The following is a 27,218-nucleotide window of genomic DNA, read 5'->3' on the forward strand; positions in this document are numbered from 1 at the left end:
GGCTATTAGCAGGGAAGTAGTCGAACATGATGACCATCCTTGAATCTGGTCTGCAAAACAATCCAAAGAATCCATGCCACCCCCCTATTTCTGCTCAAACTTCCTTGTTCTTCATCACTGTCTCTCATTCCTACTGGTTGTCCCTTTGGGGGAAACTCTAGTGCAGTGCAGTCCAATGGAACTTCCTGTAATGATGTAAATATTCTCTATCTGTGCTATCCAATATGGTAGCCACCAGCCGCACGTTGCTACTGAGTATTTGAAATGGGGCTAGTGGGATTAAGGAACTGGGTTTTTAATTTTATTTAATTTGGGACAACATAGCTCTAGGGAACCAAGTCCTACCAAAAGGATTAAAAATGGTATCATCTAGGTGCATGCTTGACACCATGCTAATGGTGAAGTGCTTCCAGGTCCATTGGTGCCCATGAACCTCCCAGCAACTCTGCCAGGATAGGGCAGGAACTACTAACCCCTGCTGCACAAAGGGTCAAGGACATACCAAAGCCGCTGGGCTAGAAGGCAGGGGGCAGGCTGGAGCCCAGGTCTCCAAATCTGAAAGCGGGGCTTGCTCCCTCCCTCAACCCAGTAGACCTGCAATGGGCCCTTGGCAGTTCAGCCACAGACAACACAGACAATGATTTATACTCAAACTCCAGGCTTGACCTGTGGAGAAGAGGATTTAGGTATATGACATATGGAAGGGTCACTGGAACCTAAAATTTTTCCCTTCATTTACAAATAAGGAGAGAAGAATATAGATGGGGGGGGGGGGGCACTTCTATGCCAGGCACTGTGTAAGGCTCTTGAGAAATGTTATCTCATTTACCTTCACAAGGTCAAGTAGCATTCTCCCCATTTTACAGATAAGGAGATGGAAGCTCAGAGAGGTGGCTGGATTTGTTCAAGGTCATATAGGGAACAAGTGGCAGAGCTAGGCTTTGAACCAGGCACTTTGGCTCTGAAGGTTTCTCTTCTGCTAGCACGTGGCTTGGGATGAAGGCCTGATGAAGAAGCCCAGTGGTGGGAGTCAGGCAGCGCTCTGGGCCCCGCGGTGTGTGGAGCTCTAGCCAAGGCTCCCGGCGGGGTGGGGAACAACATGGGATCCCTTGGCCCTGGCCCCAGAAAGCTGCTGCTGCCAGGGCTTGGGAAACAGTCACAGGTGAGTCAGAAAGAAGAGTGCCTGGAGTGGCCTGGGTGAACCACTCTGGTCCACCTGGAAAGGCTTCTCTGACAAAGAGAAAAGCATCTTAGTGATTCACCTGGCATTGGGTGCTTTCATTCAGCACTTCCAAGGATAGCTTCCTGACCAATTTCTGTTCCAAATATCTATTGTTAAGTGACAAAGCACCCCAAAACATAGTGGTGTGTGACAAGTCATTTATTTGTTCATGATGCTGCAGCATGAGTAGGGCATGATGGAGATACCTCATCTCCACTCTGCTGGGCACCATCAACTGGGCCAACACTTCTATTCTTATTTCCAGGGGTCATCCAGCTGGTGGGAGGGAGATGGGGAACAGATGAGGCCTGGGACGGACACTGGGATGACTGGGCTTCTCTCTCTCGCCATCAGGGTCACCTCTCTCCAGCAGAGGGGCTGGACTTCTTACCTGGAAGCTCAGGACTTTGTAGGAAGCTCCCAGGCCTTAAAGGTGAGGCCATGTCTCACAGGATTTTCTGGGGGGCAGAGTGCATGTGCAGCATGTCCCCCAGGGCCTGGCCCCCACTACTACCATCGGCTAGCTCTGGTGCTGTGGTGCCTGAAATACTGGTCTCAGCCTGCACACCTAGAGAAGGGATACAGACCTAACGCTCTGCGTGTAAGCCTTCCAGTTTTATCTCCCAAAGCTCTCCCCTTTTATGCCCCACTCTCTCCCTAACTGAACCCCGTTCCACCAAACACCCTGTGTGCCCATGCCTCTGCACACTCTGCTCCCTGCCCAGAGTACCCTGCCTCGTCATCTGGGTGGGTGGCCAATTCTCCACCAGCTCTCCTCCTCCCCTGGGCCTTTCCTGACCATCCCTATCCTCATCCCCAGAGCTGGCTTTCTGTTTCTTCCCCCAGTTGCTCAGAGGTGACAGTGGCTCATCTGAATGGTGCACAGGCAGGGCCCAACGGTTGTAGAGCACTTCTTAGGAGCCCGAGAAAGCAGCCCTGGGGGAAGGCTGCTCAGAGGCCTGGCCCTGATAGTGACGGTAGTTACTGGCAGTCAAACAGGGGGAAGGCAAACACAACTCTGAAGCTGGGCTCTGAGGTTCAAAACCCACTTATAGGGACACTTGGGTGGCTCAGTGGCTGAACGCCTGCCTTTGACTCAGGGTGTGATCCTGAGGTCCTGGGATCGAGTCCTGCATCAGGCTCCCTGCAGGAAGCCTGCTTCTCCCTCTACCTGTGTCTGCTTCTCTCTGTGTGTCTCTCATGAATAAATAAATAAAATCTTAAAAAAAGAAAAGAAAGAAAAGAACCACCATGATTCAAATCCCACTTACAACTGTTTAGATTGTAACTTTTAGGTACCTCTGTTTTCTCATCTGCACAATGAAGATAAGTGTACTGAGCCCCTAAGGTTTTGGAAGAGTTAAATGAGAAAACTTCACGGAAGGCACCTGTGCCCACTGTGTGGCAAATGCTCCTTAATTCCTGCCCTTACTGTTAATATGTGCTCCTCATAGGCCGGGCTGCAGGCATCTGACTTTCCCGTGAGCTGGACCAGGGCCTCAGCAGGACAGAACCAGGGCTGACCCCACTGTGCCCTCAACTCCTCCCCCAGCCCTGGGAGGCCAGCAGGGGACACCGTGTGACCTGACACAAGTGCTATGTTGCTGGGCACCCTGTCTTCACCCCTCTGGTCAGGGGCAGCCTTGGCTTGGGGACCCACAGGCCTCGCCGTGTGCTGCAGAGCAGGAAGGGTGTGACTCTGAAGGCAAAGAGGCTGCTAAAGAGAGGTAGAAAGTGGGGATCATGGCCCTTTCCAAACTGCGGCTGGTGGCTTGGCGTTAGGCTCACACCATCTGTCACAGGACTCTGAGACAAGTTTAGGGAGCATCAGCCTTGGAGTATGGGCGGGGGGGTCATCTATTTTGATAATCAGCCACTTTTGTTATCCATTCTCTTCTTTATTCCACAGCGATTGCCTGAGCACATACTGTGTGCCAGGCACTGTTCTAGACACTGAGGATACTGAGAAAGCAGGCCTAATAAAAGCAGACCCCGAGAGAAGGGTACCTGTGAGTGGGCAGCCCCTTTGTGGCCTTGAGTTCTGGGGGCCCAGTTTGGTCCCCACCCGGGCCTGGCACAGAGGCAGAGCACAAGCTCTGAACTCCGTGGTCAGACTCCGGTCCTGGCTCTGCCTCTCTCTCACTCACTGAATAGCAACTTGGCTCAGCTCTCTGAGTCTCAGGGTCCTCATCTGCAAAGTGGGAGTGCATTTGGGAGGGCCAAGGATGCCACACCTGCAAAGGAGCAGTGCTGTGGCAGATGCTTCCTAGCACACCACAAAGGGCCTCCGTCCCCCTCTGCCATCATCACAGTCCCCCATCACAGGCTGAAATGTCGCCCTTCCTTCTGCCTTCCTGGGCCTGCACGCAGTTTTGCTGACAACAACCAAGTCACCTTCTGGCCCCCAGAGGATGTTAGAGACCTTTCCTGTGAGCCGTTTGCCCCCTGAAGCAGGGGTCACAGAGATCTTAAAACCTGAGATCAGAGCAAGCAGAGGGGGAGGGTGACAGGGGCCATATATCAGGGGCCTGGCCAGCTGTTAGCAGGGATTCCTTCCCAGCCAAGGACAGATGGGTCCAGCCTTCCAGAGTCGGATCAATTGAGCACCTGGGGTGGGAGCCAACACTGAGGGTGAGGAATTCGTGTGACCCCGTCATCTCCTGTCAGGAGACTCCCACGCTCTTCTTCCTGCAGCCGGGAAATGAAGTGACAGGTCATTCTGAGGGGCAACTGCTGACAGGCCCTTCTGTAACATTTATTTAGAACTGGCAGCCCTGCCTCCTTACAAAAGGGGCTAAGAGAATGCTCTGATATGCATGGCACGCCTCCCAGCTAACCAGGCCTTGCTGCAGGCACACTACCAAGGCACCCCCACCAGAATCCCCATTTTCACCATGAGAAAACTGAGCCTCAGTGAGGTGAAGTGACTTGCTGATGTCACCCAGTTAGCCCAAGGCTGGGCTACACAGGACACCTGGTTCCTTGGACTGGTTCTTAAATGCAGTTAGGACAGGACAGGAGAAAACCCCATAAAAATGAACTACCATCGGGCAGAGAGAGCAACCTCTCCTAACTTCTGGGAGAACCTTCTTCTAAGAATAGGATATACATAATGCATTTATGATGCTGACAAATGCGTTAAACCTTTTCCGGAGAGATATGTAAGAAACCGTGAATGGCACAAGGCTTTAGGAAGAGGAAGTGGAACGGGGGAGGGAAGCAAAGAGAGAGTTTTACTTCACATCCTTGTTTTTCTATAGCATTTCAACTCTTCTCCATATGCATTTAAAAGAAGCAAGAACCAGGGGTTATCTGGATCATTTTTAAACTTTCTTGTTGATTCTTTTCTGAAATAAAAGAGAAAGAAATATGTTACTTAAAAAAGAGAGAGAAAGAGAGAAGCTGATGAAAGCTGACTGTATCTGCCCTCCAAATTTTACAAGCACATTTATTCATATAATTCAGAACTCTTTAGGGGCACCTGGCTGGCTAAGCCCGTGGAGCACCCGACTATTGATCTCGGGGTGATGAGTTCAAGCCCCACACTGAGTGTAGAGATTATTTAAGAATAAAATCCCCCCCCCAAAAAAATAAAGTAAAAAAAAAAAATCTTAAACACAAAACAAAACAAAAAAACCAAAACTCTTTGTAGGGAAAATCAGAGGGAATAATTCTAGTTAAAAGCCAGGCCAAACCAAAATTTTCATGACTGAGAGCAGGAAGCAGCTCTCTGATATCTGTCCTGAAGCTGCTGTCATCAATAATTAAAAGTGGAAAAACAAAAACCTAGGCTAATGTGGTTTCTGGAACCAAGCATTTCATTTTACTTTGAGCTCCTTCCCTTCTATGGAGCCTTGAACCCAGTAACAGATGCTCAAAAAATCCATTGGTAAATGAATAATTTGCCTGTTGTGTTCACTGGGTCCCGAAGCAGGTACCCAGTCAATATTTGTTCATGGAAACCAATAATAGAATACTGTTGATCCCAACCACTATCCCTAGACCCCAGCTCCAACCCCAATCCAGGTGGGGGCAGGGGATGAGTGGTCAGCATTGGGCTGCATTGTGAGACTAAGCTTCCTTCCCCCACAAAGGGCCTGGGTAACCCCCACCACCATCCAGTGTCTGGGACTGGTGGGCACAGGCAAGGTCTTCTTGTCTCGATTGTCATTTCGATATACTGCACCAAGGATGTGCACACTTCCCTGATGCCCCACCCTCTAGCCTCGGCCATCCACACCTCCCATCACCTCCCCTCAGTCCTCACCTGGTACTCTTGCCCACCATCTGGATTGCTAACCCTCTTGTGGAGTCCATATAGATGCTATCTTCCCAGTTCCTCGAGGGCAAAGAGAGAGGATGTTGCAATGCTCACATATCTCTCATTCTAGCTCATTGCCACAGAGAGCTGGGAAAACTGGTGAGACTGGACCAGTGGGGCAGGGAGGGCTTTTGGGCTTCCTGGAGGAGGTGGACATGCACAGACTCCTGGGGCCCTGCAAGGGGAGAAGGAAGGGCCCTAAGGACTGGCGCCTGTCTGCCTCTTACACTTTGTGATCTCCCTGCTGCCCCTCTCACAAAGACACCCTGGCCTCCTCCTTCCTGTCCTAGAGGGTGTAGACAGCAGGTGATGGCCATTTTGCCCCCCCCCCCCCCCCCCCCGTGGGACTAAGGGCAGAGCCAGTACGGGGTGTGTGCTGAGCTGAAAGACCTGATGCTGCCATTCATTTCATTGTTGTTGTTTGTTTTTAAAGGTTTTATTTATTTATTCATGAGAGACATAGAAAGAGAGGCAGAGGGAGGAGAAGCAGGCTCCAAGCAAGGAGCTTGATGCAGGACTCGATCCCGGTAATCCAGGATCAGGCCCTGAGCCAAAGGCAGACGCTCAACTGCTGAGCCACCCAGACATCCCATGATGCTACCATTTGAATGGCTGGGTTCAGCTGTGTCAGACACTGTCTCAGTTTGGTCTGTTATCAATCACAGCAGTTCCAGTAGGAATTTTCTGTGGCTTGCAACCAGAAGAGTTTTTTTTTTTTTTTTTAAAAGGTTTAATTTATTTATTCATGAGAGAGAGAGAGAGAGGCAGAGACACAGGCAGACAGAGAAGCAGGCTCTATGCAGGGAGCCCGACACCGGACTCGATCCCAGGTCTCCAGGATCACACCCTGGGCCGAAGGCAGGCACTCAACTGCTGAGCCACCCAGGGATCCCCAACCAGAAGAGTTTTAAGTGGGATGTCACTGCCCCATCTGTGTCTGTCGTGCCACAAAGCCCTATGTGTTCTGGATGGAGGCAAAAGAGAGAGGCCTCAGGACGTGGGTGGCCACGAACAGGGGTGCTATCAACAGAGAGAAGTCTGGAGAGCTGGTGGGCTTGGGCACAGTGGGCTGAGCTCTGGCAGGATGCCTAGATGGAGATGCCCAGCAGGTGGGGAAAGGAGTGTGGGTGCACATCTGCAGGGTGCTGGAGCCTCTGATCCAGATTCGGGAGGTGCGGGACGACCTGAGATCAGGGAGGAGTGGGCGTGGGGACACGGTCAGAAAGAGGCCTGAGAAACAAGGAAGGCCAGACCTTGAGGACTGGGAATCTAACTGCAATGGGAGGAATGGTCAGGAAAGAAAGGCAGTCAGGCCGTGGAAGCCAGAGCAAGCTCCTGAGCCACACTGTCTCCCTCAGTTTCTTTTCCCGTTAAGTGGGTTCACAGTCTCCCTGTATTGTGCTGTGGCGAGGATGGAAGGATGAAGAAGGCATGGCAAGCCCTTCTCTGAATGCCAGAGCTCAAGTAACATGAGCAGGTGAAAGGAACTGGGGGACAGAGGCCTACCAGGCTGCACCCCTCACGGAGTCTCCCTTCCTCCGGTTCAGCTGGCAGGTAGCCATGGACGCTGCCCCTCTATCCAGTGAGGCCGCTTATCTCTGCCTCTGCTAGAATTTGGCCAGCTGGCCCTCTTTCATCACTCCAGGGGCAGTCCTGCGGACAAGGATGCTCCAAACAACAGCTGAGCTCATCCCCAGAAGCGCCTCACACACAGCCCACCCCCCACAACACTCCCTGCCCCCGCAGTGGTGGCACCTGCAACACTTCCCCCAAAGCGAGCCCCCAGGAAACCTGCATCTTTAGGACTCCCACTGAGGCCCAAAGAGAGATTCCAGAGGGCTGGTCTATGTGGACTGGGGTGGAAAGGCCTCTAAGAACCCATTGCTCCTGAAGCTGACCTTGCACAACTCCACTAGCCCTGAGGCTCCACATTCCATCCCTGGGGTTTAATTCACTGGGGCTGTGAGTCCTCCCTTAAACCACCCCCAGGGTGGGACACATTCACTGTAGGGGAAAAAAACACAAACACCACCGCTGCTCCCCATGGAGTAGGGGAGAACTGGGACTTGCTGGAGGGTAAGACACAGAAAAGGAAGCAGTGGAAAATCACCCCAGGAAACCTTCCCCTTCTTCCCGCTTTGGTTGTCCCGCATGCTGGGTGGGGCTGAGCCTCTACCTTTCTATCCTTCAGTGCACAGGTGCTGGGCGCTGGTTGCGTGCCAGGTGCTGGGCCAGGTGCCAGGGGCACTGATTTGTTCAGTCAAGTTCCTTGAGGGGAGGCGGGTGGGTAAGACCCTCTCTCTCAATTCACCAGAACCTCGGGGCCTGGAAGAGAGTAGAGGGAAGCGCAGGGGCTGCAGAGCCCCTCCCTTACCTCTTACCCCTCCTGTCCTTGCCTTTGCGGCTCCACCTTCTGTCTCAGTGCAGAAGGGAGGCACAGGCTGATGGGACGCAAAGGAGTGGAGCCCTGAGCCGCATGATCCCCTTCTACTGAGACAATCACAGGTCTTCTGGCGCAGGCACCTCTTAGTCCTAACCCCAAAGAGTAGAAGATTTCCCCCCTTCTCCCTGCCCCCAAGCAATTCCCAGGGATACTGTCCTTTCCCCTCACCACCACACAGGAGAGGGGACAAGCCTTTGTTCCCCACTGAAGCCCCTATTCGCATTCCAGGTGAACCCTAAAAGGCACAACTAATGCCCTTTACCTACAGCAGCGGTTCCCAAAGTCTAGCAGGAGGATCCATCATATCAGGTTACCTGGACACTTGTTAGAAAAGGAAATCTCAGCTCTAGCAATCCACTTTAACAAGCCCCCGGGGTGATTCCATCACCTCCAGTTTGAGAACCACTGGCCCAAAGGACAGTTAGGCTAGAATTTGCTGGGTGCTGGATGTGAAGTGGGGAGAGGGGGGCAGGACATCCCTGAGGCCTGGCTGTAGAAGGAGGTGGGCTCCTCCAGGGGAAGGAGCTGGGTCAGTTTCAGGACCAGCAGACTGGTCTTCCCTCCAGCCTGGGGTTCTTTTCTTTCTTTCTTTCTTTCTTTTTTTTTTTAAAGATTTTATTTATTCATGAGAGACAGAGAGAGAGAGAGGCAGAGACACAGGCAGAGGGAGAAGGGAGAAGCAGGTTCCATGCAGGGAGCCGGATGTGGGACTCCAGAATCATGCCCTGGGCCAAAGGCAGGTGCTAAACCCCTGAGCCACCCAGGGATCCCCTAGCCTGGGGTTCTTATATTGGGCAGGTGCACAGGTGGAGAGCAGGTCCATGGTTTTCACAAGCTTTTCAAAGGGATCTGAAGCCCCCAAATATCAAGAGCCTTTCTTTGAAAAGCTGTTAACTTATTTAACACACAATTAACATTTTAATACATTCTTACTGGAAAAGTCAAACCATACTAAAACATAGGGAGCATCAAGGAAAGTGCTCCTTTGATGCCTCCAGGGCTAGACCCCTCCCCAGAAGAAGCCACTGTTTTCTATTTATACTTTGGAAGGTCTCTGTACAAGTGTGTATATATATATATTTATGCTATAGATATACATACACACAGTGTGGGTGTTTTTACACAAGCAGGATAATGTTAGGTGCATTATGCTTCAACTCCCCACACCCTCCCATTTAATAATAGATTTTAGAGAGCCATGCCAGGGCTGGGCCTCTACTCAACAGTGTCTCCAGTGTGGTGGCTACTGAGACAAGAGAAAAATACATGTTCACACCACATCAGACTCTCCTCCTTTTCTTACGTCCCCCCCAGTGATGCCTACCCTACCCCAGAGCATGCAAGGCATGCGCACACGAGGGTGTTCACACACACACACACACACACACACACACACACACACAGATAATGACCCAATGTGAAGAAATCCTCTTTGGTCCTTGACTAGTCTGACAACCCCTGAACTCCCAAGCTTTAGGATGCTGTGGAGCTGGGGCTTCTTTTGGCTCCAGGGCAGGCATTCCTTAGCCCTGAGAGGGCACTCCCTGGAACCTGCGGGCAGAAGGGCACTGGAAGGCTGTGTCACCACCCAAAGAGCTGTGCTTGTACATGCATTTATCCTGAGTGGGAGTCCAAAACTTTCTCTCAGATTCCCAAAAGCCTCTGAAACCCCAAAATGGATTAAAAAATCACAGTTGTAAGTTGGTTGCCTCTTAATGGGGAAGAGCATATCAGCAAAATAATTCCGGCCTCTGGGTGTCTAGGTGGCTCAGTGGGTTGGACATCCACCTTTGGCTCAGGTCACAATCCTGGGGTTCTGGGATTGAGCCCGGAGTCAGGTTCCCTGCTCAGCGGGGAGCCTGCTTCTCTCTCTGCCCCTGCTCCTCCCCCACGCTCATGCTCTCTCATTTTGTGTGTCAAATAAGTAAATAAAATCTTAAAAAACAAAACAAAACAAAACAACACAACCCTGCCTCTCTAGAGTGCTTTCTTTCTAATTAACAGCTGCAGCTCCAGAGTCAGGCTGGGGACAGCAGCAGCCTTACCCTTTCTGCTGGCTCAGGCCTGGGCACGAGGAAGTGGCAGAGAGGGAGGAAACTGGAAAAAGACTGGTATAGGAGTGAGGCAGGAGAGCAACCCAAGTTCCCGGGCTGAATAGTGTCCTCCCCAGCACCTCAGAATGCGACTTTATTAGGTCCTCAAGAGGGTCGTCGCAGATACAGTTAAGTTAAACTGAGGTCCTACTGGAGGGGCAGAGACCCTTAATCCAATGACCGATGTCCTTTCCAAAGAGAACAGACACAGGAGCCACAGAGGGGAGGAGGCCAAGTGAATGAAGAGGGAGGCGGAGGACAGATGATGTATCTACAAGCCAGGACCCTGCAGGGTGGCTGACAATGTCCAGAAGCCAGGAGAGAGGCATGGAACAGTGTCTCCCTAGGGCATTGACCTGGCCCACCCTTGATCTGGGCCTTCCAGCCTCCAGAACTGTGGGAGCATGCATCTGGGTTGCTTAAGCCCCCAATCTGTAGTACTTTGTTATGGCAGCCCTAGGAACCTAATACAGCAAGATTAATAAAGCAGAGTTCAACAGCGGCTTCCAGGGAGACCCTGGAGCCCCCTTCCCACGACACCCAGCTCTCGGGAACTAGAAGGGCCCAGCGTCTTGGGGTCAGAGTCGGCACCTTGTCCTACGCTAGCTGGGCCTGGGTTCCCTCAGGTGTGCAGGCAGCTCTCAGCCCGGAGAGCCCTCCCCTAATAAACAGCCAAACCAAACACATGTTCCCCTCCAGGCCCCCGAGTCACCTGCCACTTGGCAGTGAGAGGACGTCAGCCCAGTTCCTGGCTGGCAGCACTGACAGGCGCCCATCTGCTCCGGAAGCGCCCGCCTGGATAAACACAGCCAGGCTCTGCCTCCCACGGTTGGACCAGCCGGGTCAGGCTGGTGGTGCGGAAGCCCTGGGTCTCGGCCCTTAGCCCCTCGGGGTCACTTTCCACCCCTACCTGGCCACGCCGGCTGCCCCAGGAGAACAGCATCCCTGGAAAACGGGAGGAAAGACACACAGGAAAGGAAAGCTCATTGCAGGGCTCGGCCCAGCTCCCAGGTCACTTCCTCAGATCCCTCCCTGCTGGGCCCCGGGGTCACTGCCCCCTCCCATCTGCCCTCCCGTCAGTCACGCCCACATCAAGCCATCTGCCACCCTGGCCCCCCCTGGCAGGCACCACAGCCTTATGACTCAGCGCCCAGCCCTGAGGCTGCTCTGTGGGTGGCCACTCCGGAACCTTGGTTGGGAGGGAGGTGCTGGGAAGGGGGCCGGAGCTGGGGCTGGGGGAGGGGGAAGACACGTGCAGACCCCAGGTGGCCTTTCCCAGAGCACCAAACCCTGATAGCACTGCTTTCATCCGGTTTTTAAAGCGGACTAACTCCAGCAGTGGTGTTGCCTAAAACCTAATGATCTAATGAAAAAACCACCTAATTCCGTTCCTTTTTTGCCTCCAGGTTCCACCACCTGTTCTTCCGGCCTGGCCCCAAGGCCTGACTGGGACCTGTTTCTCTAGTGTATTCCCCGGTGTCCTCTTCAGGGGCCACTCCCAGTCCCTTACAGCCCCTGGAACAGTACATCTGCTCCCACACACCCTTGAGTGGATAAATTCCCGTGAAGATATGAGACATGTCATGTCAGCTCCCTGCAGACTTTGAACAAAGGATTTGACCTCGAGTGTTTATCCCGAAGGACTAGCAGTAATGGTTGAGGCTGCGTGTGTCCTTCTGGGGAAAGGAGTGAGTCAGGGTGGAGAATGTCACCCCTATAGGCGGCAGGCCCAAGCTCCAGGTGTGGTTCTGAGTCAGGCATGGCCCCTAAGACTTGGCTCTAGAGGAAAAACCTACAGGCTGGGCCTGTCCCCCAGCTGGAAGGTTGTGATCTGAGGCCTGGCCCCACCCCTAGAGGGTCAGGAGAGGGCCAGAGGATCCAGCCCCAGAAGGCTGCAGTTCCCAGCCTGTGGGAGCCTGCTTTGGGCAGCTGTCTCTGTTCTCAGGGGCTGCACCCCTTCCAAAGGTCCCACTTCCTCCAGGGCCTCTTGTAAGCTGCGTGGAGATTTAGCCACCTTGCCTCAAAGCTGGAAAGGCAGTCCTTGGGGTCTGGCCCTGGCTCACTCTCTCCCTTACCTGGCGGCCCCTGGGGTGCACCTCAGGAGTCTCCTGCAAACCCGGGCCTTGGAGGCTCCTTTCTCTCCCAAGTCCTGTTCCCTCCAAAGCAAGCCAACAGCTCCGTTCATTTCAGAGTGGTTGTTCTCCTGCTGGTAACTGGGAGGAAACAGGTCTGGCTGAGTGAAAGCAAAGAAGACTGGGAAGCTCCAAGAAATCTCAAAATTGGAAGAGTCTGAATGCATTTAATCCTGGCTCTGCAGCAAGACTCCCTCTCTGCCTTAGTTTCTTTGGCTCCAAGCAGGGTTCATAAAGGTACCTGCCCCGAAAGCTGTTGTGAAGGTGAAATGAGGCAGAGAACTGTGAAAATGCAGTTCGAAATGCTTCCTCCCTTCACAGAAGTGCCCAGGACCTAGCAACAGTAATAGTAATAGTCATGTTCATCTTTCATTCTTTCTGTGTCCCCACAGTGAGCATCACACATTGTCGGAGGGCTCAGCCGACACTACCTCCCTTAAGTCTGAGTTCCTTTCCCCCAGGCTTTCTTCCCACATTCTTTTCCAAGAGATAGTTCTACACCCCCAGAGACGCCTCCCCACTCCCCCTGGGCATTGGGATATTTTCCAGGCTAACCCTCCCTCCCGGGAGAGTCTCCCAGGCACATGTGCTGCTTCCAGAGCAGGAAGGTGGGCTGAAAACGGCCCCAGCTGGAAAATCAGAGTCCGCGTTTCTACGCAACTTCTTTAGAATAATAGACTCAGAGAAAAAAACCAAAACACTCTGCTCAGAGAGGTCCTCTGTTTGCTTGCGGACTCCCAGCCTGCTCCATTTCACAGCTGCAGAAATTGTGATTTTCCTGAGGCCACACAGCAAGTAAGTAGCAGAGATCCCACCAACACTGAGAACCTGCAATGTGCCAGGTACTGCACCCACCCACTTCGGAAACACTGGCAGCAGTCACACCATGCTCCAAGCACCGGTTAGAGCACCATGGACATAGAGACAGGAATGGCATTGAAATTCTATGGAAAAGATCCCAAACAAATCACAAAGGTTGCTGCCATCACTGATAAATACTATAAGAATATAAATCGGTATAGGATGGAATGGTTGGTGGATTTAGGGGAGGGGTGCCCTGTTTCCCTAGAATACACTGGAAACACTGAGCAGAGAACCTAATGATGAGGGGCAAGTATGCAAAGAGCTAAAGAGGTGTCCAGTTAGAGAGAATGGCAAATGCAGAGGCCTTGGGGCAGGAATCTGCTTGGGCGTCTTCAAGGAATGGGAAGAAAGCCAGTGTGACTGGAGCAGTAAGAGTGAGGGGCAGTGGGAGAGGTGAGGAAAGGAGGGAGGCAGGGGCCAGGTCATGCTGGGTCTCAGCCATGGTAATGAATCTGGATTGTATGGCAACAGGAAGCCATAGGAAGGTTTTGTTGTTGTTGTTGTTGTTGTTGTTTTATAAATTTATTTTCTATTGGTGTTCAATTTGGCAACATATAGAATAACACCCAGTGCTCAAGCAGGGCAATAACTGTTATGACTTATGGCTTAGAAAGATGGCTCAGGCAGCTGTGTGAAGAGCGGACTGAAGTGGGGCAAAAGCTGAGGAAGCTATGGAGACCTGGCCCACTGTGCCAGCTGTGGGGATGCAGGGAGGCAGAAAGCAAATACCTTGACACTAACACATGTGAAGCACTGAGCCCGAGGCCTGGCATCCACCAAGTGATACTCAATATAGAATTGGGAGCCTGAGAAGGGGTGCCAGTGGGTGGCCAAATGTGTGGCCAGGGTTAGGAGACAGAGTGATGGTGACAGGGATCTGGGGAGGGTCCCTTTCCTGGGCTTAAAGCCACAGGAGACTAGCAGCTTTGGTTTGGGTGTGGACAGGGGCAAACTTTGGGGATCCCACATCCTCCTCTGTTTCCTAATGTGTATCACGTCTCTCCATTCTTAAAAAGGTCATTGTCAGAGCCACTACCTGTGGACATGTAAGTGTTCCAGAAATAAAAGCCTGTAATTAGAATAAAAAACAGCCTACATTCATTTTTATATTTCAAATTGTGTGTAACTTGTACCTACCCATGACAAAGACTTCAGAGTACAAGAGCACACAGCAAGAAGTAACTGCTCCTCCACCTCATTTTCAACCCTATAAAATATTCTGTTACCTGTTCATCTTTGTCTAGAAATATTGTCAGCATATGTAGACATATATAGACCATATACTACTTTCAAGTATGAAGATAGGATAATTGTACCATCTTTTCACCAAACAATATTTCATGAAGATCATTTCATATGAGTCTGTGAATACGATTTCATGCTTTCTTTAGTGGCTACGCAGCTGTATCTGATAGAAAAATAGGTATTGAGATAACTCCCAGGTTTGGGCTAATACAAACCATGTCACAACAAACACTTTCACATGTAGGTCTTTGGTGTTTCCATCAGATAAATTCCTAGACGTGGAATTTCTAGCTCAAAAGATAATTAAATGTTTCCCCCCCCCCCCCGTTTAAATAAATATTGACAAATTGTTGCTTGGAGTCGTTGGACCAACTCCCTTCCCAGTCATACCCCTAGCTGGCCCTGACGGCATCCCCTTCACGATGTCAACCCAACACATTGTCCAAATGATTCATCTTCACCAATCTTAAGACGCCTGACAATTTGTGCATAAAGTGTCAGCCCACCTTCCGTGGCATGGTGGATGTTTCCACTCCCGCTCTGTAGATGAGAGAGCTGGCCCCAGGACAAAGCCAGTGTCCTAGTTCTACTCTGAGCCACAGGGAGGGCTGGAACCATAGGCGGGAGTAGTATAGGCAGGGCCCACAGGGAGGAAGCAGGTGCCAGAGAAGGCAGTAGTTGCCTCCACAGACACACAGGCTCTGGCAATCAAGATGGGTGAAGGACACGCACAGGTCAGAAGCCAAGAGACCAGTCAATGGTCAGATCTTACAACCCCCTCCACCAGGACCAGACACAGTGCTGCCTCTTCGGCATGCCTGCCTGGGCCAGCCTGAGGCCCGGATGTGGGTGTTGCTGAGCCCTGTTAGGGCCATGGGAAGTAGGTCACTTGCTGGAGGAGTAGGGAATTTAAAGGCAGAGATAAGAGTGCATGTTGACATCTGGGACTGAAGCCCCAAGTTTCCTTTCTTCCCACTCTAAACAGGTTGGTGGCTGGCTATAAAGCAGGAAAATGCAGGCTCCATTAAAATTGGGAGAGAGAGAGAGAAAGAGAGAGAGAGAGAGAAGTCTCTGTCAATAAACCACAGTAGCCAAATGAACCTAAGTTTAGCATCTCTCAGCCTGTTTGGGAGCCTCTTGACTGCCGACTCTTCTAATGGGCTCCACTTCCGTGAACTCAAAGGTAATGGAATCAGCTTCAGCAAAAACAATGTGCTAAATAAAGAAATGCAATCAGAGCTGCTGACCTTCAACAGAAAATTCTTTTTGTAGGCCTTGGACTCGAAGTGAGGAATGCGTGCTCTGAGAGGGTGCGTGGATGTGTGTATGTGTGTGCACACACTCACGTGTGTACGTGTGTATGTGTTAAGATGAAGAATTTTGGAGGTGGCTGAAAACAGTGAGAAAGTTCTACCATGGTACTAAGACTTGCCTATAAAAAAAAACAAATTTTAAGAAAAAAGTTAGAGTAAAGTTGGGCAAGGAAACCTGAGTGCTTTGAAATGGACATCAGGGCCCGTCTGGATGTAGAGGGTATTATTCATAGATAGGATTCCCAAGGGAGTGGGTTTTCAAAGTCCCCCCCACCCCCCCGGGCTCATGGGACATGCCTGAACAGGCATTTGAAAAGCTCCTTCTGGAATGCTCCAAGGTGGGCAGGCCAGGCACGAGTTCCCCAGAGCAGGTCCATACTAGAAGTTTGTGTCTGTAAAGAGCTTGCTGAGCACTGAGGGTCAGAATCAGGCAATCACGAAGGCCTCCAGGAGGGTCCCAGGACATTGGCCCAGAGAAGCCCAGAGAGAGATCTCTGCTCAGCACTGATCATCTGAGATAGTGGAGTTGCCAGTAGTTTACCTCTCTGATTGAAGATGATCTCTACATTTTCTCCAGCTTCCAACTATGTCTTTCATGCCATCTATCCATCCACTCTACTATTGAAGACAATCAGTAAATGCACCATTTCTTAAGAAGATTTTATTTATTTACTTGTTTGACAGAGAGAGAGAGAGAGAGAGAGAGCACAAGCTGGAGGAGTGGCAGGCAGAGGGATAGGGAGAAGCTGAGCTGAGCAGGGAGCCTGATGTGGGGCTCGATCCCACAACCCTGGGATCATGATCTGAGCTGAAGGCAGATGTTTAACCAACTGAGCCACCCAGGTGCTCTAAGTGAACCATTTTTTATCATACAAGTCCAAAACCCTTCTAGGTTCAGCTGGGGAGACAGAAGTAGGGCACCAAGTTGGTTGGGATGTTGGCAGTGGGGGCTCTTACACAAGGTGGTGGGGGAGGATAAGCAAGTACAATCACTTTAGAAAACGATTTGGGACTATCTTGTATGGTTGAACTTGCACACACTGATAACCTAGCAATGAATTCCTCTCCTAGGTATACACCCTGGGAACTCTTGCACCAATGTGAAAGACAAGTACAAAGATGTTCAAAGAAACATTGTTTATAATAGTAAAATTATCAAAAAGCCAGATGTCCATGACCAGGAGAGGGGGAAAATTGTGAATTGTGGTCTGTACCTATAAGGTAGTATTATGCAGTAGTAAAAATACATGAAGTATAGTTACGTGCAAGAAGATGGATGAATCTTAGAAACAAATGGTGTGTTTAAAAAAAAAGCGAGTTTCATATATTAAACCATTTTTTCTAAAGCTTAAAAACAATCAAAGCTAAAGAACTTTGTTCCAAGGAGGTCATATAAATGTGTCCTAAAATTGTTTTAGAGCAAGAGAATACTAAGCATAAAATTGAGGACAGTTGTTACCCCTAGGGGCAGACAGGGTCGTGTCTGAGTCGTACTCTAGTTCTTAGGCCACGTAGCAGGTTACTAGTGTTCATTTTATTATTATGTTTTATCTGTTGCCTATGTCCTTTAAAATAAAAATATACAATAAACTCTTTTTAAAACGATTTTATTTATTTATTTATTTGAGAGAAAGCAGAGTGGGGGTGGGGGGCAGGAGGAGCAGAGGGAGAAGGACAAGCAGACCTCACACTGAGTGCAAGCACAGAGCCCAATACAGGGCTTCATCCCAACCCTGAGATCATGACCTGATCTGAAATCAAGAGCCAGATGTTCAATTGACTGAGACACCCAGGCGCCCCCACCATAAACATTTTTAAAGAAAGAAATAACTCCAGCTCTGAAGGAGATTGCCATCTACATGAGAAGAGAGAAGCACAGACTCCCAAAAAGACACTTTGCATATGATAGTATAAGAAAGAATCTTGTACTTGTTTGGACTCTTGGTTGCAAGTGCCAGAAATCTAATTCAAACTAGTTCAAGCAGAAGTAAGTAGTGAGTAAATAATAAGTAAATAAGTAAATCTGGCTCATTAATTGAGGTGGGGCCAGGTCTAGGAACTCCAAAAAACTCAAATAATGAGCAACTCACATCTTCTTCTGTGCTTCTCTTCATCTGTTGGCTTCATTTTCTCCCACTGCAGACAGATAGCTTCCATCTGGTAACAGGAGAAGGGATGCATGGAGATAATCCCAGCCTGGCTTGCATCATGCCCATTTAGCAAACCCAAGGGAAAGACCGAGAGGTTTTTCTCCCCATGTTCCATATACAAAATCCCAAGCAAGGATTCTGATTGGCCTGCCTACTTTGGGTCACATGCCCATCCCTGGGCCAATCACGATGGCCAGGAGAAAGGGCATGAGGTGCTTAGAGACCCCATCTAATCTCAGGGAGTGGAGGAGGGGTGGCTCCCTAGAGACAAGGGAGTGCTGTCATCAGAGGAAGGAGCAGAAAAGATGCCAGACAAACACAACAGACACCCACTCTCAGGGCTCAGGCAGCAAGGGGAACAGGCACTCAAGGAGCAGAGACAGCAGGGAGGTTCTCTGGAAGAGAAGGTCCTAACAATCTAGGCTGAAGAAGGAGCAGAAGTGGACACCTTGGGAAGCTCCTCCAGTCTCCCTGGAGGTAGGAGACTGACTCTGTGAGGCAGGAGTGGCTCTGGGTGACCCTGGGGAGCTGGTCAGCTCCAGGGTGTAAAAACAAACCCTAATGGGAGGGATTCCCTGGGAATGAATAGTAGGTATGCAGAAGGCAGAATACAGGATGTTGCAGAAGTACGGAGGACGCCCCCACACAGGCCTCGGGCTGACTCAAGCAGACGTCTGGGGCCATGGAGGGGGCAGGCTGGGAAGAGAACACAGCTCTGGGCCAGGACTTCCTTCTAGAAGGAATTGCCTGGAAGGATGGTTTCCAGCCGGGTCGATTTGGCTCACCACCCCTAGACCATAGCCCTCAGCTAGCTACATGCCAGAGGGGTGGCTCAGCATGGGGACCAGTGCCCAGCAGGCCCTGGGACCATTTTAATGGCCTAAGGAGAGGCAGGAACCATTAGGCCCAGAAGTTCCTGCTTTAGAGAGATTAACAATGCCACACATCCATTATGAGTCCAAGGCTGTAGGGTTTGCCCTAGATTTGAATCCTCATTCTTCTATTTGATAAGTGTCCTGAACAACTTGCTTCACTCTGAATCTCAGTAAAATTTCCCACATAGAGTAGTTGTACCTACCTGAGGAGTTGGCATGAGGTTCTCCATCAATGTTTTCCATAGCTATAGCCAAGATGTCATAACTTACACAGTCCATGAGATGAGAGCCATGGGCCCCAGACAGTGCAGCCACTCAGAGGCCAAATGACCCCTTGCTGAGGACCCTGTAGAGGACAGTGTGTATTACATTTGGAGCACTTTCCCAGCTCAGGGCCTTTGCACTTGCTGTACCTTACACTTGAAACATGCTTCCCTCAGACTCTACATGGCTAGCTCCCCTTCATCCAGGTTTAGGATAAATGTCATCTCCTTATAGAAGCCTTTTCTGATTGCTCTAACTGAAAAAGGAATCCCGCCCCTGCTCTCTGTCCTATTACTTTCTTTTATGGTCTTCCTGTCATTATCACCCTCTGATTTAAATTTATATGTTTTATTTGCTTTTATCTAATTTCTCTCTAGAATATAACCCCACTACGGACAGACACTCATTTCATGCCTATATCTCCAGGCTACCATGGCAGCTGACAGATGCTTACATGTTTATGAAATGAATAAATGAAGAATACCCTGGTAACACTCAGACCTTGCATTTCAGCTAAAGCTCAGAAAGTTCACTCACATCTCCCAAGGACTTACTTGCATCTGGTTTCTCAGGGTTCTTGGCAGTGAAGTCCTGGTTCAAGTCAAGCAGCAAAGACACCAGAGCTGGGCACTTACCTCCTAGACACCCATACCAACCTGGCCCTGGCTGGAGTTCATGTGACCCATCCAGAACCTCTGTGTGGGGTTCAGGAGAGCTGGGTAGGGATTAGCTAGAAAATCCATCAGTCAATTAATGCACATTTGCAGACTGCCTCAGTATCTGCCCTTGGGGAGTGTCCTAGTCTGATCTGAGGAGACAAGGCCTGTTGGATATTCTCCTTGGCCACTGTCCTGAAGCCTCCTCCATAGTGCTTAGTAGGTAGTATAATGTCTAACTCTGAATGACAATTTATGATTTCAAACTGGTAAATGTCACTGAGATGCAAGCCTGACCCTCCAGTTTGCTGATTGTCTTGTCCTTCTCTCTCTGCAAGTGACTATTTTTCAAGGTATAGTCTATGGGCAATCTATAATAAATCATGAGATGCTTGTAAAAAACAAAACAGACTAAACAAAAAACACAGGCTTCTAGCCAGCCTGGACCTGCTAGATCAGAATCTCTGCAGTGGGTTTTGAAAGCTGCATTTTTCTCAAGATTAAATAACTGGGCAAGATCACACAGCTAGAGAGTGGTGGGGGAGGATTCACATTCAGCCAGTTGGGCTCCCAAACTCTTGCCCAGTGGTGGCTCTCTATCCCCACAGCCGCCCGTCCCACTAGGGACCACACAACTGCCTTACTAACTTCCTTCTGTACCCTTCTCCCCTTCCAACAAGCAGGTCCAGTCCCCCTGCTCATGCCCACCACCTTTCTTTAGTTGCATGCAGTGAATATGTGGGTCTGTCTGTCTCCCCTATAAACTCAGAGGGCAGGCAGTGATATGGGTCACATCTGCATCCCTGGAAGCCAGGACAGGGCCTGGCCAGGACTGACTCTAGCATCTGTGGGTGGCTAGAAGGATATAGTCGCCCAACTAATACTTCCTGTTTCTACCTTGTGCCAGGCCCTTTTTAGATACTCAGGATTCAGCAGTATAAAATCAAGCAAAAAAAAATATCTTTCCCTCAAGGAGCTCACATGCTATGTCTGAAATATATGTGTGAAATGATAATGCCTTCTGTAAAGCCTGTTGGGAAGTAAATGAAACAAACTGTAAGTGTGGAGAGATAGGTAGAGCTCTGTGAGCCAAAGCAATCAGGGAGAGCTTCCTGCAAGAGGCTTCACTGGCACCACTTTCCTTATTGTTGAAATCTCCTGAAGACTTGGATTTTCTCCCTAAAGCCTCACTCCCCATGGCCAGTGCTAAGGTCCTGGTATATCAGGCACTATTCTTATAGTTCACAGCCCCTTGATCAGGGTCTGCAGGAAAGGTCTAGAGTACTTGGATAGAGGAGCAGAAGGACAGTTATTAGTGGTTATGTTATGTTATTTCAAGTAAAATCATTGTTGGAATCCAATCCTGACCTGCTTCTCTTGGGTTGCTTTAGGATTGAATACTTAACTTGGAGCAAAGGAGGAGAGTCAATTAATAGAAGGCATCATTGCTGTTTTGGGTAGAAAATAATTGCAAATAGTCCCAGCTTATGTTTTACCTTAGGAGTCAAGAAAGAGGGATAGGAGATAATCTGGAAGCCTCTCAGATTATGCAACATCGTACAAACCCTGGTGAAAAAAAACTGGATTTAACTGTGAGATGGGAAGCCATTGGAGAGCTTTAAGCAAGGTGATGATGAAAGATCATCAGCTACTTCAAGAGGCAAGAGCAGAAGCAGAGGGATCCCCGGGTGGCGCAGCGGTTTAGCACCTGCCTTTGGCCCAGGGCGCGATACTAGAGACCCGGGATCGAATCCCACATCAGGCTCCCGGTGCATGGAGCCTGCTTCTCCCTCTGCCTATGTCTCTGCCTCTCTCTCTCTCTCTCTGTGATGACTATCATAAATAAATTTAAAAAATTAAAAAAAAAAAGAGCAGAAGCAGAGATCAGATGGGGGGGGGGGTCACTGCCAGGGTCCAGGTGGGAGGTGGTGGGGACTTGGACCAGTAGTAAGAGATGAAGCTGAGAGAAGTGGACAGACATGACTTTTGGATGCATCAGATGTGGCAGGGGTGGGACACAAGGGAAAGAAGAATCAAGGAAGACCCCAGGTTTGGGATAGATAAATGGGGGTGCCATATTCTGAGACAGGGGAGATAGAGGAAGAGCAAATTTAGGGGACAAAATCAAGAGTCCTGTCACGTTCATGTTGGTGGTGGGATGCCCTTCTAAAGATGGAGTCTGTGAGTATGTGAACTTTATGGCAAAAGGAACTTTCTAGATATGATTACATCAAGAATTTTGAGGTGAGGGGCACCTGGGCGGCTCAGTGGTTGAGCATCTGCCTTTGGTTCAGGTCGTGATCCCGGGGTCCTGGGATGGAGTCAGGCTCCCTGCAGGGAGTCTGCTTCTCTTTCTGCCTCTGCCTCTGCTTCTCTCTGTGTGTCTCACAGGAATAAATAAATAAAATCTTAAAAAAAAAAAAAAAAAGAATTTTGAGGTGAGGAGATTATCCTGAACCTGATGTCAACACAAGGGGCCTTATAAGTGAAAGAGGGAGGCCAGAGAGTCAGAGGTACTCAGTGTGAGAAGGACTGAGCACACCCTTGCTGGCTTTGAAGATGGAGGAAGGGAGCCAGTAGTCAAGGGAGGCAGACAGACTCTAGGCGCTGGCGAGGGTAAGGAAACAGCTTCCAGAAGGAACACGATCCTGCCGACAATTTGCTTTTAGCTCAGAAAGACCCATTTTGAACTTCCAACCAAGTTCTATTCTACCTCTCTCTCTTGCTCACTAAGTTCCAGCCATAGCGGCATCCGTGAATACTCAAACAAGCCACATTGGTCCTGGCCTCTAGACCTGGAATGTTCTTTCCCTGATTCATACATGGCTGGCTCATTTTAATCATCCCATCATCAGTTCAAATGCCAGCTCCTCAGAAAGGCCAGTCTGGTTCCTGCTCTGCTTACTCTCCCTTCTCTCCAACCCCGACCACAGAGGCTGGCTTTGCTGAGATATCCATGTGTTGTTACCTGTCTTCCCCGCTACCAGGAAGGTCCATGACAGCAGGGAACTCATTTATCATCTACTAATGAATTCCTAGCACTTGAGCCAGCGCCTAGAACAGCCTAGAACATAGTAGGTGCCCAATAAAAATAAGTCAAATAAAAATAAATGTGGTTTAAAGAAGAAGGGGCACTTGGCTGGCTCAGTCAAGAGTGTGTAACTCTTGATCTCGGGGCTCAGTTTGAGCCTTATGTTGTGTGCAGAGGTTAAAATCTTTTTAAAAAATAAAAATGAAGAAGAAGAAGAAGAAGAAGAAGAAGAAGAAGAAGAAGAAGACGACGACGACGACTATGACAGTCCATGGTCTATGTCTGCAGAGATCTAGAATCAGAATGCTATCAATCAGCACCCCTTGAATTCACTGAGCTTACTCTGTGCTGCTTTGTGGGACAGATAGCCAGAAGTTGGCCTCACTATTTGCAGGAGCTCACAGCCCAGGAGGAATGCGTCAAAAGGAGGGGCAGGCTGAGAACTCAGATACAAGACCCTTCTGGCAAGTGCTGCAGAGCAGAGGAATTAGAACCCTGGGAGCCCGGAGAGGACTGACTCTGCCTGGGAGGAGAAAGGAGGAGCTGCTATCTAAGGAGCTGGGGGTCTGCAGGCCTGGAAAAAGGTCCAGAGAAAGCTCTGGCTTAGCTCTTTCTGAGAAGGCAATCCCTGTTGATTTAAGGCAATTCTCTCTGAGGAATACAAGCAGCCTAAGATCCAATTTTTGCTCTAAATAGTTTGTACTCTGGCTATAGAGACAAGCAATAGACATGTCCAGGGCAGCGTCAGGAGGGACGTGGCGCAGAGAAATTAAGAGTTTGGGTTTGGGATCAAGCAAGACTATGCTATGTCCACTCCCACTTCTGCCCTGACTGCTATGCCACAGTTTCCTTACAGGAATTTTCCCTTCTTTACTGAATTGTCATGAGGCATGAAGGCAGATAATAAACATAAAGTGCTCAGCACAGAGCCCTGCACTCAATAAGTGTTCAATAAAAGGCAACCACTATTATTAAAATGAGCAAATGGAACACTGGGTGGGACTCTCTTCCTATTGAGATTCCAGGGGTAAAAGGGGAGGGCAGCGTGGCCAAGAGATGAATGTCTGGGTTATAGAGATTCCACTGGGCTCTGGATCTCCAGGATCTCCAGATGGAGGCCTCCTTAAGAGTGAGTGCAAGGTCCAAAGGGTCTGTGACAGGATCCAGAAATCTGCAACTTCACCACCACACCCCCTGCCCTGTGCTGTTCAGGTCTCTCAAGGCTGGGGACCCTTGCCCTCAGGGTGGCCGTGCTCAGCAGGCCAGCCTCCTCTGGTTTTGCCCTTCAAAGCAGCAGCATTTGGGTGTGTTTCTCTTGGAGGCTGGATGCCTCAACCTTGCCTTTCAATGTGTAGTCAGTTGTTGGGAGAAATCCCTGGTCCACAGATCCCTGGGCCCTGTGTAAAAGGCAGGCAGTAGGACCTGAGGAGCCCTGCATAAGAATCTACAGGATGAGACCAAGAAAGCTACAGAAAATTGAGCTCCTGAAAACACTGGCTCACTCTGCCCTCTGCTACTGGTGCTCGTCCCCCATAACTGCACCTCCTGAGCTCTTTCGTCTTCCATGGCCTAAACACCACCTTCTGGTCCCACTCCCACCCAAGACTGAACTCCGCCCTCCCGTCAGTGCCCATGCTCATCTGTGACTACGAGTATCTCATCACGTTGTGGGGTCTGGGTACATCATCTCCCAGCCCAGACTCCCTTCCTCACACACATCTGTTCATTCACTGCTCTAACCTCAGCTCCCAGCAAGCCCTGTGGTACTCAGCAGGACCTGCATGAATCTTCCAGGTCTCAGTGGAGGAGAAGTGTTTTCTCCGCCCCCCCCCCCCCATCCCTCAACACATTAAAAATTTTAGAAGGCAAGACTGACATCCAACACTGGCCTTGCTCTACAACCAGCCTAAATACTTGGTGGAAGGCTCACTTTCTTGAAGTCAGGACTTCTCAGGGTTCCTAGCAACTAACGCTGGGCTATTCTCACATAATCCAGATTTCCTAGCAAAGCAGGGTTTCTACATGCTGATTCAGTCTTACTTAATGACTGGAGATGACCTGTTTTCCACTTTTCAGCCCTTGTGGTGGCCACGTTGAGGAAGCCAAAGGGAACCAGCACCCGGAACCAAGATCAAGGACCATTGGCTACACATTGTCTTTATATTTAATCTACAACCAATGGTTTCCCATCCCGTTTAGAGCCAAGTCTTTACATGGCTATTCTCCCTCCCCATGCCCATCCTCTAACCCTCTGCTCCTTATTTCCCGGACATGATCTCCTGCAACTCATCTAAACCAGAGTTTCTCAGATTTGGCCCTAGCCATCTTCAGGGCTGGATAATTCTTGGGGAAGCAGCGGAGGACAGCATCCCTGGACACTAGTAGTACCCACCACAAGTTCTGACAACAAATAATGTCTCCAGACACTGTCCTGGGGCCAACTAGGGGAGCAAACTCACCCCCTGTTGGGGACCACTGGTCTTAACTACTCCATTCCAGTCTCACAGCCCTCCTTGCGGTGGTCCTTGCTTCCAGCTCCAGGTCTTTGCATTTACCCTTCTCCCCTCCTGGAGGGCTGGAGGGCTTTCTCTTGCACTTCTGAGTCTTTACAAATGTTATCTGCTCTTCCAGACCTTCCCTATTCAAAATTGCAACCATCCCAATAATTCCTAAAACCCTTCTTGGCTAGATTTTTTTTCCATGGCATTTACCACTATCCCACATACCACAAGTCTTACTCATTTTGCTTAGTTGTCTACCAACCTCCAGTAGAATGTAGCCCTCTGATTATGAGATTTTATTTGTTTGTCTGCTGTTTTGTTTAGGTCTTCTCTGCCCACTGCTGCATCCCTGGGCTTAGGTCTGTGACTGTCACATAGCCACACTCACCAAGCACTCACTGAATAAATGAATGAACTGTTCTGATTCCTTCCCAGAAGCTCCTGGCTCAAAAGATAGGACAAACCTGAGTCACTTCTAGCTCTATCACCATCTAACCCATGGGGGCACTTTGTGGAGGGGGAGGGGGGGATGGACTCTGTGCTGGACCTATAAACATTTTACCCTTTCCTGCATCAGTATTTCCTTTAACTCCCCCACTTTTGAAGATAGAGAAGATCACACAGCACAAGGGCTTTCAGAGCTGGTTATTAACCAGCTGGTTATTAACCAGTATTATTAACATTCTCTTTTCTTTTCTTGCCTCTGTTTTTATGGCTATATATGTCACAGGAATGCATGTGCAGCCTCACAATACCCCTGTCCTTGGGCCCAAGCCATATATATGTAAATATTTATATATATGTATGTGTGTGTACATATGTGTGTATGTATATATATATATCACACAAGTTATACAAGTGATAATAACAACTGACCTTTTCTGAGTGCATCCTGAATTCCAGGCATTGTGCTAAGCAAAGGCATCTCCTTGCTTAATCCTCCAAACACCCCTGTGAGGTTGGTTTTGTTATTATTGTCATCCCACTTTTACAGATGAGCCGCAGGAACTGCAGTGTCTGATCCAGAGACACACATCGGAGTATGAAGCCAAACTGGATGGTCTAACTCCAGCGGCCTCTCATTCTTAACCACTACAATAACTGCCTGTCTCAAAAGATGTGCTATTAGAAAGGCAAAGAGTAAGAAAGGAGAGTCCACTGCATTGCCCAGAAGAAACTGCTGATAGCTGATAACTTTTATACTAGAGTGTTTTTTACACCAGCACAATGCACGTTAAGTACATAAAAAGGTCTACAGAATATGAAAACACACACCTCTCTGGGTAAGCGGGTTTTCCCTTTTCCTGCAATACTACTGCCAGACTTTTTGTCCCACTTTTTTTTTCTCTCTCTCTCTCTGATAATACATTTTGGACCAGACCTTTAAACTTCACTAAGTTGATGCCTCCCTTCCCAGGAGTTTTAGGTTGCTGCACTGGCTGCCAGGGCTCAGGATGAGCGATGTCATGAAGACAAGCTAAGGCTGAAGCAAGAGGTGGTATATAATATGTGCTGGCCAGAGAGCAGCTCTATGGGTTTGGACTCTTAACTAGGTCCAGAGATGCCTGTAGAAGGGGTGTTTGGTTGTTGCTGCTTTTGTTTTTAGCTTAAGTGGCTTAGGGTACCATCACCTTGGCTAAGAAATGAATAGGCTTCCCACGTGGATAAGAGGTTCTCAAAGACAAGCTCTCCAGAGCAGCCCCAGGAAACACCTTGGAGACTGGGCCGAGAGACCCAAGGGCTTCCATTCTTCAGATCCTTAAGTATGAGAAGCATGACTCACTGCTCAGCTCCCAGGCATAGCCACTGTGCTAGGCGCCAAACTCCTGGCAGTTAATTCATTTACTCTGCACAATCCTATCAGGTATGTCTCACTATGTCCATCTTAAAGATGAGAAATTGACACTGAGAGGGGTTAATAATTCATCTAGGAGCACAGAGCTAATAGGATGCAGTACTGTGTCTAAGGCCTCAAAGAATCATAGCAGAAGGCTGGAGCTGTTTGAAATCTTGTGATTCCAGCCCCTTATTCTGTATAAATGAAGCACACAGCCCAGGGCTCTGACAAAGCTGGCTGCAGGCTGCACAGCCAGTATAAGAAGTTGGCT

General features: G+C 49.5%; 2 long non-coding RNA genes across 3 annotated transcripts; both read right to left on the reverse strand.

The window, feature by feature from the left end:
- Positions 1-2,194: 2,194 nt before the first annotated feature.
- LOC112915993 (uncharacterized) lies at positions 2,195-11,115 on the reverse strand. Of its 2 annotated transcripts, XR_003234232.2 has the most exons (4): positions 10,990-11,101; positions 7,720-7,868; positions 5,490-5,718; positions 2,195-4,569 (listed from the first exon to the last, which is right to left on the reverse strand). It is a non-coding gene; the product is annotated as an uncharacterized lncRNA (long non-coding RNA). The 2 variants fall into 2 exon arrangements; XR_011997576.1 differs by lacking the exon at positions 7,720-7,868 and having other exon boundaries at positions 10,990-11,115.
- A 1,045-nt stretch (positions 11,116-12,160) lies between these two features.
- LOC112917841 (uncharacterized) lies at positions 12,161-21,459 on the reverse strand. Its single transcript, XR_003234560.2, has 3 exons — positions 18,862-21,459; positions 17,724-17,790; positions 12,161-12,292 (listed from the first exon to the last, which is right to left on the reverse strand). It is a non-coding gene; the product is annotated as an uncharacterized lncRNA (long non-coding RNA).
- Positions 21,460-27,218: the final 5,759 nt, after the last annotated feature.

Source organism: Vulpes vulpes, chromosome 15, assembly GCF_048418805.1.
Source record: "Vulpes vulpes isolate BD-2025 chromosome 15, VulVul3, whole genome shotgun sequence".
Taxonomy (NCBI): domain Eukaryota; kingdom Metazoa; phylum Chordata; class Mammalia; order Carnivora; family Canidae; genus Vulpes; species Vulpes vulpes.